Below are 13,891 nucleotides of genomic sequence, written 5' to 3' on the forward strand. Positions count from 1 at the left end.
AGAAAATTAAAGAACACATGGGCCAACTTGCGCGCACCAACTATTCCCTCCTTCCTGAACAAGGCTTCCGAAACAGGATTTTAATCTTACAATCCGTGGCCATTGATATTTGTAGTCGATAGGAATCGAACTTGAGACGACAGGGGGAGCACACCCCTTGATTCTGAAGTGCTACCACTCAGCCACCCATCTGATGGTTATAAATTGTAGTTATGTGGATAAAGATTTAGAATGTTATAAATCTCATAGAGAATTGATGACTGATCACAAACAAAACAGAAAAAATGAGTATTTAGATAATGCAAGTGAAATTTCCTATTGGATACATTGTGAAAGCCAATCATATTGGGTTCTTATTGGATCCTACAATCTTGATTAAGACCCTAATTTGAATTGAGGCGGAGTTTATATATGACTGATTTACTTAAAAATGTGCCAAAAATTGAAAATTTCCTAAATAGTAGACTATTCATTTTATTTCACAAAACGGTTTTCAGAAGTAACAAATTAATATTTTTTTTCTGCTTTAATTTTAGTAAAATGATAAATAAATAAAAAATCCACTTTATGAAACAATATATTTTCACACTTCCGCAAGATATTTTAAATCCTTACCATAGAGTCATGATCGAGAACCATGTCCCATTCCTATAATAATGTTAGGTGTCTACGTAACACATTTTTGTTAGAGTTTAAACACATCAGGCTGCGTGCAAAGCTTGGTTAAGAGCCCTAAAATTTCAAACTCCAACAAAAACGCACCATGTAGATTATAGGAAGGGGATATCATATTGGATCATGAGTCTTGACCATATGCAGAATCAAAACGAGTAGTATAACATTTTCAGAGATTTTATCTTTTTTCTACCGATTTGTTAATTCGTCTTTTATATATCCTAGTCGATGCATGAATAAATCCTTTCATGTTAGGGCTCTTAATGGATCCTAAAATTTGATTCAGATCCTAATTATTAGATCCATTAGGATTATATCTGATCCATTGACATCCGTCCTTTCCAATAACATATAACCAGTGACCAAGATCCAGCTAAACTTTTGTTATAAGTTCAACCATAATTGAAAGGTAAAATGACGGATTCCAATCATGTTCCATAATGGTTAATAAATGCGAGTAAATTACAAAAGAGTGGTGATGAATGCACTTGGTCTTGGTACACGGCTAACATGGCAAGGGCATAGAATCATAGATCGTTTTCATCGTGATATACAGAAAAAAGATGTGTGGTTATGTGCCTTTACCACGTTAATCGCGTACAAGTCTGCATTGGTCATTATTCATACACAATCCAATCCATTTTTCAATAAGTTCATTTTTTAGTCAGTCCTCTAAATGCAAAAAATAAATAAGAAAATATGGGGTGACATTGGAATTTACTATGATTCTCACATTTTTGACGTAGAGGTGTGTACATAAGTCATAGATGTGTTTCCTCAAGTCAAGATAAGAGTAAAAAAACATCTACGGTTATGTGTGCACCTCCACATAAAAATGTGAGAATCGCAATGTCACCCCCAACACTACTCAAATAAATATACTACTACATTACATAAACAAGTGAAAAGTATTTAAATCTTTTTTTTTATTTTTTTTCCTTTACTCTTTAATAATATCATTCTCAAATTTAAATAATCATCCAAACGACCGTTGAACATTTTTGAATTGCCAGGAGACGAATAATCTATATCCCTATTACCTTAAAAGGGTAGTGATTTATATATATATATATATATATATATATATAATAAAGTGATGGGCAACGGTCAAGGAACTAATGAATAATTTTGTACAACTTTTAACTTTCTCACTAATGAACAAATTTCATAGGATATTAATTCGTAAAAAGTAACCCCACACCATTTTTAAAAAAATAAAATAAAACCCACTTACTAATCATCAGATATGAAGTAAATGCACTGCTGGCAAATATGACATGGATGAATGACCTCAAGATTGTTCAATCTGTTCTGTTCTAGGGTTTAGTCTATGCACATGACTTAGTCCTGAACTCACTTAACCCATATGATTCCGAGAATAAAATGAGTGAGATTCTCTAGCTAATATAGAGAGGTTTTGTTTTTGTCCGTTTTCATTACAAGAGGAAGTAAAGAAAGGGGAAAAAAAAAAATATACTTTGATATTATCTTCAAAATGGCCTTAGTTAATGTGAACGTTTTTTCCAGATTAATGAGTGAAGGAACCCTACCTTTGATTCCCAACTCAGATTTACTTGTTAAACCTTTTGATCCAAGGAGCAATACTAAGCCTTTGAATTGAGATTAAAAAAAATGATAGAACTAGATTAGGCTAAGTAGATGACTCTAGGTGGACCCTTCTCTCTAATGGATTGCTTTCCATTAGACCTTTTTCATCCATTTTTCTCAAGCTTATTTAACTCGAGGACTTCAATATCAATCTATTTTAGCCTTTTATTAGGCATTATTTATTTCTCTTCTCTTTTTAGTACATCATGACCCTTAACATAGTTGAAATTTGAGATTTAGGGTTGCAGGAAACCCTAATAAACATAGACATGATGAGATTTTCATCTTCACGTGGTAACTCACCCTTGGTTGCATTTCCCTTTGTCTCTTGTCGTGCAAAAGGTTTTCAACAGAATTAATTGTGCTTCTGGGTAAATGGTAGGCAACATCTACCATCTCAAGGAGAAAATCAATAGGATAAGGGAATCACAGAGGATCACCCCCACAATTTTTCTCTCCAAATACAATTACAAGGCTAACTTTGCATGTGTGAGCTATTACTCATTCTCTTCCTATTCAAATGATATAGCCCTAGTCCATGACTTTCCCAGCTCTGATAAGTTATGGTATAATATCTTGTGTTCATTTATGGGGGGCTAAGAGTTTGGCCATGATGACTAAGACAGATGTTGGGGTCTCTCGTATGTTTCAAGGTATTAAGATGCTTTAACTTCTTGTGTCTCGTATGCTTCTCTCTTAAAGTCCCTTTGACCATCTAACAATTTTTATCTTTCTCAAATGCATACGTGGCCATTGTCAATCTAGAAAGGAGGAGAAGAAGAAGAAGGTTGTTTGTAATGTTATAAAATTTTAGTACGTATATCGAGGAATTATGTTAACTATATTGACCTATTTTTCTATTAAGTTTAAAAATGAAAATAATGTTAAAAAAACATGATATTGTTGATTAGAAATAAGGATTTTTTAGAATAAAAAATTAATAAATGAAATGTACAACTCAAGAAACTTTACCATGATTATGATCGAAAATTAGAATATTTAGTCAAAGAAGATAAAATTCAAAATTTTATAGGAAATTCTATTAGTTAAATGGACATTACCGTTAAGTTCAAATGCATAAAAAAAAATATAGTTTAAAGTGTAAACACGCTTAAATATGAATTTAATAAGATAAGTTACGAAATATTAAATTTATCAAGAGAACTTAGAGCGAAAGTGATATTAAAGTCAATAAAGAAAAATCGATAAGGAATTTCAAAAATCTGAGATACACAGTTTAAATTGGTCTAATGTAATAGGCATAATAGAGATTAAGAAAAATATATGAATATATAATAATATTTTTTTATTATTAAAATATTAAAATAAATTTTTATTATAAATTTGGATTTAAGTATAATTATTTATATAAGAGGATTAATTTGAAATTATTAAAGTGTTATAAGGGTGAGATGTAATTAATATAAATATAAATATTATTATATTATATTATATTATATTATATAATATAATATTATAAGTTATAATGTGTTAGTATTTTAGATATGTAGGTGTACTGATTTTATATATTATAATATAATATATTTTATTATTATTATATATTATAAGGTAATTGATGTTCATTCATTTCCCACGAGAAAGAAACAAAATAGAGACGAGTGGGTTTTTATAGTGGGTTCGTGTATGTTATCTTCGATCGAGGTTTAAACGTGTTTCGGGTGTAAATTAAAATTCGACGTTAAAGAAAATATCCATGATGTCGAGATATATTTAATTACTCAATTATTTGGTCGAATCGTCGATGAAATTAATTAGAAAATTCATTTTAATGTCGTAAGAACGTGTAAAACCCAATAACGAAGGTAGAAAACTTATAATTTCAAATTCATTGTATAATTTTTAATGAAATATTTTTTATTTCAATTTTGATTGTTAGTTTCAAATTTATTATAATTTAAATTCAAATTCATACATCGAATTATAGAATAATTTGTTTTATATCTTTTCTCTAATATTTTAATATTGTGAAATAAAAACATAAATGAATTTGGATGAATGTAATTAGAAAATCAATTTGAAACAAATTGGTTTTCAAACTAATTTTCGTAGAGTGTTCATTTTAAAAATTGTTAAGATGCCCTATAAAAAATGATGAAATGCATAAGTTTAAAATGAAATCGAGAATGAAAAGTCTCGATAGTTTATACTCGAGAATGTGATTCTCGATTGGTTAGAATCAAGAATGGGATTCTCAGATGTATGTGCTTGTGTTGAGGAATTTTTAGGTTTAGAGTACTTTTGAATACTATGTAATAGTGTGTTAAGGAATTTCCAAGTTTAAAGTATTTTAAGCACTTTGTAATAGAGCATAAAATGCAATTAGAATGGTAATCATGGGATTATGTGCATGCATGTTTACTACTTTATGATTTATTACTTTTTAATATACTACTGCATATTTATAATTCTAGAATACCTGGAAAAGTCATCATACTTGCAAATTTATTTTAATTTATTTCAAATAAATTTTGATATATATATATATATATTTATGTTGTTCATTAAAGGGATAACGAATGCATATACAATTAATAAGTAGTTTTTTCCAAAAACAATCAATTAATTTAAAGTAATAGAGGTTTGATATTCTCTCTGGTAGTATGCATACCACTTGAGAATATCTTTGTACCTACTATTCAAGAAATTCATATCTTATCTTTATTGAAAAAATAATAAATTTTATTGTAAAGATGGTTTGTAAATGATTAAATTGGTTGAGGACACATGCATATCATAGAGATAAGATGAAGTTGACTTGTGTAGACACCCTATTTTTGCATCTGCCTGACTTGGTGATTCATTACCCAGTTACTATGGATTCCTAATGATGAATGCAAAGAATTCAAAAACTTGTGAGAAGCCTCCTTCCAATTCCCTTTGTCTTCTAATTCTATTCTTTTATTTCTCCTGGCTATATGACATAAAATTACACACGTTTAGGATCGCTACACTTTCTGTTCAACTTAGCGAGCACGTATGCTTAGGTTCACTACACATTTGGATAACTTAGAGACATCACTACGCTAGGAAAATATGACCTCAAGACTTAGAAATAATCATGTTGGGACTAAAAGGAATCTTACTCTAAAATTTGAAAAATGAACAAAATTTAATAAAATGACGAAAATACCCCTCATGAATTTTGAACCCTTAAAAAATTTCGAAAGTACCTCCATTGCCTTTACAATATGATTTCGTGTCTAACAAAATTCAAATCGATTAAAATAGAGAAATTTATGAAAAATCTCAAATTGATCAAAACACCTATTGATGTCCAACTTGTATACAAAGACCTTGACTCTTAGGAAAACCAAAATGAAACAACCAACTTGAATTTTTTTTTAAATCAAAATGAGAATTAAAATTCAAACAACCAACTTAAAAACTTTAAATCCAAAATTTAATCAACCCATCTGTAGACACCCCATTTTTGCACTCGCCTGATTAATCTACTCATCAACCCGATTGCAATGGTTCCCAATGATAGATGATTATTCCAATGCTTTATTTTGTTACTAGATATATTTCATAAATTCAGATGAGGTATCTCAAACTAACAAAACCTTAGAAACCACACTACGCTAAGAAAATATAACCCCAAAAATATAAAAATTATCATCTTACAGACAAAAAAGAAGTTTCATGGTAAAAATCACTAAAAAATGATCAAATTACCAAAATACCCTTAACCTTAAAACATCCCTAGAGCCTACGCTACACTTAGGAAAATCTTTTTAAACACATACAACAACAAATCGAAACCAAATAAATAATTTTTTCAATTTTCACAAAATTCGACAATATTACGAAAGTGTTCCTCACAAAGTTCATGACCATTTCGCACAAAAAATTTCATAAATGATAAAAACCAACATTCTTATTGAATTTTTTACGAAAAATCGATTCCAAAACATTCTGGAACATTAAAAACTGACTTAAAACGTAAAAAGTCATTTCCGAGGGTAAAACGATAATTTTATAATTTTAATAATTAAAAATTCTGAAATTAATAATTAAAATATTAATTAATGTAAAGTGAAATCCTAATTAAAATCTTAAAGTCAATCAAGTAAGACTAAAGTCAAGATCTTAAAGTCAATCAAGTAAGACTAAAGTCAAGATCTTAAAGTCAATCAAGTACGACTAAAGTCAAGATCTTAAAGTCAATTAAGTAAGAATAAAGTCAAAATCTTAAAGTCAATCAAGTATGACTAAAAGTCAAAATCCTAATAGAGTTCTAATTAAATAATAACTATATTTAAAACAATCCTAATAAAATAATAACTCTATTTAAAACAATCCTAATTAAATAATAACTTTAGTTAAAACAATTATAATTAAAATATAACTCTACCTAAAACAATTATAATTAAACAATAACTCTCTCTAAAAGAATTATAATTAAACATTAAGGTGGTGTTTATTTTCACTTCAAAATGCGGATTTCAGTGCGTTTGCGCTGAAAATCTGCATTTCGGTCAAAAATCACTATTTGGTAAACAAATCAGCGTCAAAAAACTGCGTTTGGAAACGCAAATTTGAGAAGCTCTTGCAACCCTTTTTTTTTTTTGCGTTTGCGGGAGAAGCAAATAACGAAAAAATGGTTCAAGCAAAAAGATATTAATACCCCCCGATCTTCTCTTCTTCTCTTCTCTATCGACGACTCTCGCACAATTGTCTTACACGCAGCTCTCACACAAACACACACACACACACACACACACACACACACACACACACAGCAATCTCTGCCTCTCTCGCATGGCTCTCTCTCTTATTCTCTTCGCTGTCAACATAAGCTTGAACACTCACGCACAACTCTCTTATGTTCAAACTCACAGAGAGGGAGGGAGGAGAAAAATATGAAATATTAATGGAGTCAAAGTTGCAGCCAACCAATCTGCACTACATATTCAAAGCTTGGAAAACAAGTTTGATGTGTTCTTATTCTATAAGAAAAGCTACAAAATGTGTTCAAATCTGGACACATCATATCTAAAAGCACAAGCATATTATTTCTATAAAAAAGTAATAATCTTTTTATACTCTCTTTCTAGGAATGCTTGCCATACATTTAATTAGCTCATTAGCCTCATGATATTTGAAATATCTCTACCATTTTGAAGAAAACTCAATATAAAAATAAAATGATTAAATTTACGATTAAAATTTATTAAATCTAACAAGTAAAAGTCATTAATCGAACTATAGATTAGAAGTGCGAATAGGTCAATTTTGTTGATTTGGTTTGGTTTCACACATGCCTAAAATTGGAACTTATATAAAACCTTGATTTTGGTTAGGTTAATGAGAATCTTGGAATCATACAGTAGACAGTCATTAAGATGGACATATTTTTTTAATTAAGAAAAAAAGACAAGTATATGATAAGATAAATAAACATTTTTGGATGAAAAAAATCCAACTTGTAGTATGTGGAATGAGAATTGATACCAACTATGACTTCTTTAATTAAATCAAATGTCTTATAAAATATCTTAGAAAATTATAGTATGGTGTAAAAAAAAAAGAGATAAAACTAAAAAAATAAAAAATTCATATATATATATATATATATATATATATATATATATATATATATATATAATATATATATATATATATATAGTTTTATATTTTAATTAAAATATGTTTATTTTAAAATATTTCTTAGGTTTTTATTTTCTGAACGATAAACCTGTTTTTAATGAAATTGGTCACTTTGTACTAATTCGATTGTACCAAATATATCGTATCATCAACCAAAGATTTCACTAAGCTAATGATGAGTGTCTCCAAACACTCAATTATACGCATATTTTCCGGATATTTATCTTGATTTTTGTACCTATTTCTCTATATTAAGATAATAATCATGATAAGCCTCAAACCACCACGTTACATGTTAATTAGGCTTAATTATATATAAATAAATTCATTTACTAGATAAATCTAAGTACGTGTGTTTCTTGTGCAGAAAATCAATAATTTGGAATCAAAATCTCAAGGAAAAAGCATTTGGGCCCACTTTGGAATGTCCTAACACTTTGGAATGCCCTAATCCTTAACTCATATTCTCCTCTTTTGTCTTTTTGTGCAAAGAAAAGTGGAGGCTACTTTTAGACTCTTCTACACACATTTTTCTCTATAAATAGAGCCTTCATTTCTAAAGAAAGGGTCCCATCTTGGTTCTCTTATCCAAGACTCCTTTAATCTAAGGCTCTTTGCCTATTCTCTTATTTTTTATATTTTCATTTTCTAGGCTAATTAGTCTTGTAAGAAGTAGAAGAAGAAGAAGTTGTAATTTTCTCCATGAAATGAAGAAAAGTTCTTTCATCTCTTATCTTCCCTCTCTTGCAATGACATTAGGCTAAGTTCCCCTCCATTGGAAAGTGGAAAAGCCTAGAGCAAGTTCTTGTGTTATTTTTAATTTCATGTCTTTCTTTTATTTAAAATGCTTATGAATTCTCTTTAAGTTTCATGCACCTATTATTCTTAATATAGATACTTTATGCTTAGATTAGATCAAGATAAAGTATGCTTAAACTAGATAATTGGTAGTAGGAAGTTTTCAAAGAATTCTACTTTGTTTATATTCCCTTATTTCATTTCATTTGCAAAACTTTCCGATCTAAGGAGCTAACACCAAGCCCTTACGATTGAGTTATAAAAAGGCTTCAAACTAAGAATTGCTCATCAACATGTTCTAGGTAGATCCACCTCTAATGGTATTTTAATTTCATAAGTTTACTTGCTTTTAATTTCATTTACTTTAGTTTCTTTTCTAGTAATTTTACATTTTCTTATAAGTTCAAAAATACAAAGAAAAACAGTTTTAATTTCTTTTAGTTAATTTGAATTTTATCTTCTTAGCTTAACTCTATTCCTCATTTCTCTTGGGTTCGATCCCCTACTTGCCCCACAAGTAAGGTAAACGTAAGATTATTATTAACTCCGGTGAGAAAAATAACGATAGTCTCATCAGCTAACTAGTAGTAGCATTGTTGGTAAGTGGGAGGAGTGTAACACAAAGAGATGCTGCCGAAATTTCTATAGAATTATCAATTTTTCTATAATTTTTTTTAATTATAAATATTTTAAAATTAATACAATTATTTTTTAAATTTTTTTATATAATTTTATTATATTTATATATATTTAGTGCAATTATATATTTATAAGGGTATTCTGATAATTTTGATATATTTTGAGTGTTCTATCAATCTTAAGGGTATTCTGGTCATTTTACCTTAATACAACAGATTTTAGAAGCTATATCAAACAATAATTACCAGATTCTGGTAAACAGCATAGCACTTTTACAAAGCACTATCAAACAAGCTTTTCAGTGTTTCAACTTCTGACAATAGATTCTGACAACAGCTTTTGACAGCAGAAGCTAACAATAGATTCAGGCAACTGAATCAAATGGGGCCTAACTCTATCTAAAAGGCACTTAAAAAAAATCTATAAATAGGGGTCCTATTTTGTATCAAAAAATAAATCCTAGAAAAAGTAGGTCAAAAAACTTCCCTAGCCTCCTATAAACCTTGATTTTGATGTCCAAACTCCTTACCTAACATCCATACCTCAACTTTAGCACAAAAAACACCTAGAAACCCTTCCAAAACATCCCAAAAATCCATAAAAAAAAGAAAAATTCTGAAGGAAATACTTTGTTTTGGAGATCTGAAACAAATCCGGTGACAAAACGAAGCGAGGAGTGCTGTACGAAGAACTATTCTACCAGATCTGAGGGAACAAGACCGTTGTCTTCGTAAAGGTAAATATTTAAATTTTTTTTTATTGATTTGGTCTTTTTAGCAATGTAGTTCTATTTGGGAATTAGTAGAGATCGACGTTGTGACGCCCCGCCAAACGCTAACACAAATCCCAAGGTCGCCTCGAGACACTAGGTGGCGCCTCAAAATTTCAGCATGGTCTCCTCTGTTTATGTTAGCGTTCTACGAAACTCAAACCTGAGAAAATAATAATCAAACAAATCCTGTATATAACATGTGACAAAAACATACAAGGTATGGAAGAGAATGAGTGACAAATGGCATAAGGTGAGATCAGAGTGGCGCAAAATGGTAAAATATACAGGATTATAAAAATGTATCCTCACTTTAACACAGTCCTATCACTCGGCCCAAAACACTATGTATAACTCTTAGGACGAACTAACTCCTAGGAGAAATAATCCCAATGCTCACCGGGTAATGGGCACTGGTCGTCGATCTGACCAACCAAATGTTCCTCGACGGATGGCTCAACACTCGCCTCCCAAAGCACAGGATCTGCAACTAAAAAAAATGGAAGGAAAGAGTGAGTAACAATGATTACCCAGTAGGTTCACAAACAATTCCTACTAATAACCTCACCTCACGTGATCGAATAATCATACTGCATTATTTCAAAACATGCAAGTTTTACAATTGAAATTACGAATAACTGGTATATATAGCCAGGGATGAGCAACTAAACAGTTTAAAAGTTACACAAAACATCAATCATCCATACTCATTATACATTTTTCATTTTATGCAAATACAGTTGGCAACATTGAAATAATAAACATGCTTTTAGTTTATAGTTCGAAATATAACAACAGATACATAATACAAGTGGTGGAGTAATGGAATTTGAGCGTTGGGATTCACGACTGGATCGCTCTCAGTCGGGATATGATGTTACAACGTAAATCTGCCTTTTAGTTCCTGATTTTGTGGTCGGTCGTTGTGCTTACCACACTGGTGATCATTTATCCGGCTCAAGCGGGCCGTTTGACGTGACCGTAAGCAATGGGTCTCTTTTCGATGTGTCAGAATGTTCGACTACTACTAGATTGCTAGTGATCACTGACTAATCATCTTTGTCTATGCCTATCAGGCGTGCATGTAATTCCCAAATGACATTCCACTCATATACGACCACCTTTACAATACACGTTCACTGGTAAAGATAAGAAAAGAATGGACCCGGATTCCAGTTGTGACTCCACTCTCATACGCGTCCCATACCACGTATGAAATTGGTGGGTCCCTACCGTACATCCCAGGATAGTGCACCCCTCCGGATGATGTGACGCACTATCCCTTCAAGCATTCAAAAATCCTTTAACAGCTCACAAAATAACTACGTATATATATGATTTTTCATTTAAAACAAAAGAGAAATTAACAGAACAGGGTTGAGAATGGATATCCAATTCCTACCATGCAACTGTGGCCACCCGGCCTAAAAATAAATAACAGTACTTAGCACACATGCTAACATAATCGTAAATAAACATGCAACCCTTTCATTAATAACCTGGATATCCTTTCACCAACCTACATACAACATAAAATGCAGACATCACCCCTCAGGTGTGATTCTGACATTTTACCATTCATTCCCTCGACATTCTCATTTTTCGTCTCTTTAAGTCAAACCATTCATTTTCAATCTTTTCAAAGTCATTTTTGATTTTTCCCTCGAAAATCATCAAAGTTTATTCAAAACGAGGTCCCGATGATGCACGGGACTAAAACTATTAAAAACAAGGAAAACTGGCAAAAATTTAGCTAAGTGTCGGAAACTCAATTTTTCAAAGTTTTCGAAATTAAAAACGTATTTTTGGAAATGAAAGCCTCGATCACGAGATTCGACACCATATAGTTTTTGAAATCTTTTTCAAAGTAATGCGAAAGTTATTACATTTTGAAAATTTACCGAAAACATCGAAATTTACGTTTTGTTCTTGAAATCAAAATTCGGATTTTGATCCTTTACGATTTGGATCTTGAAACCATTCCCATTATTTCGAAATGGGGGGTAAAATCTTAATTTCATTAAAGAACTTAAAGTAAATGGAAAGTAAAAATGTTTTTAATGAAATGAAGGGTGGGAAATCAAGTATAGGCAATGGGGAAGTCAAGCCAAGAGTCAGAACTTAGTTCTGAAGAGAATTATTTCTGTCAGTGGCTGTCGACGGTAAAATCAGGATGCTGTTGGTGGAATCGACATAATGTTCATCGGTAGGTGTCGGTGGGACCGACGGAATCTGTCGACAAAACAAAATTTTCTCGTGGTTCTTGATTTCGTCGGTAGCAGAAACCTCATTTTGTCGGTGGGACCGACAGAATGCCTTCGGCAGGTGCCAGTGGCACCGACCCTTCCTGCCGACAGTCCTGAACCTCACTCGAACCTTCGAGTTTTCGATTTCTTCTTCCATTCTTCGAACCATTCGACCCACCCACGAGTTTGTAGTTAAAACTTGATAAAACATAATCAAAACATCTACTTCTACCATGAATTTGAAACCAAATACCAATTTCTACGATTTAAATGCAAACAATAAGTTTTGTTTCAAAATCTAAATGCATATTTCGAAAATCTAAAGTTACCAATAGGAATTGAAAGTCCCCTACTTGGTATGTGGACATCGAACGTGATGAACTCGCACAATAATCAAGGTTGGTGGTAGAAGAGTCGATGTTGGGTTGGGTTTGGTGTAAAATGAGTGAGGGTTTTGCAACTCCTTTGACGACGGCACTCTCCTTCACTTCTACCCAACAAGACGAGCCTCTACTAACAAGGTGAAGCTCCGAGTTTGATGATAATCTAATGTACTTACTGATTTTTGGTGGAGGGTGAGGAAAACGAACATGAATGGGTTAAGAAAGAGGGTAAGGTCATAGCTATCGTCGTAGCCGACAACTTTGTCTTCTTCGTCGGGATTCAACGGTCCTTCGTTCTCAATGAATCTTGTGGAGAAGAGAGGAGAACCCTAGGTTTAAGAAAAAAATTTGAGTTTGGGTACTTTGGAGAAGAAAGAGAATGAATTAATACGAAAATCAATTTTCTTTTATAACAAGGGTGAGGGTATACTTGTAATTTCCCATCATTTCTAGTTTCGATCGTAATTTAACTATTCGGACTCGAAAAATGACAAACGAGTATACCATTTCGAATAATTTTTCATTACGGTCCTAATGGTGTGGTCGAATATTCCTGATTCTCCCTCTAACAAAAATTTTCTATTTTTAGGTCCACTCAATACGAAATTCAAGGATTTGTTAACTTTTCCACCCGAACTTGGATTCAAACTTGCTTATAGGATAAAGTATATATTTCGATCATTTTGAAACTAATAGCGAAGTCAGTTTTCAACAAAAATGAACATAACCTAATCCGGGTAATTTACTCTAAGTTATCTTTTCAGAATATTCTTTGAATAAATACTATCGGATCTCCTCGAGATACGAGTTAAAAAATACGGGGTGTTACAGATATTTGCTAAGCGGGGTTGGTGCCTAACACCTTCCAACCCCGTAATGTGATCCCCGAATTCAGTTATTTTTTAAATAGATTAGTTGTTTTTATGCATTTAGAGTCGATCCTCGGTTCCTAGACCGCAATAACTAGGTGGCGACTCCCAAACCTCAAAGATCAAAAGCGGATCCGCGCATCCCGTGGCTCGAGGGCGCTTTCACTATCAACATTTAAATCAAAATCCAATCAATTGATTAACGTTGAAATTAAAATCCAATTGATCAATTAACATAAGAATTAAAAATCCAACTAAATCAATCTATTAATT

The sequence above is a fragment of the Akebia trifoliata genome, chromosome 6, assembly GCF_017979445.1.
Source record: "Akebia trifoliata isolate Shusen 1 chromosome 6, ASM1797944v1, whole genome shotgun sequence".
NCBI classification, from domain to species: Eukaryota; Viridiplantae; Streptophyta; class Magnoliopsida; order Ranunculales; family Lardizabalaceae; genus Akebia; species Akebia trifoliata.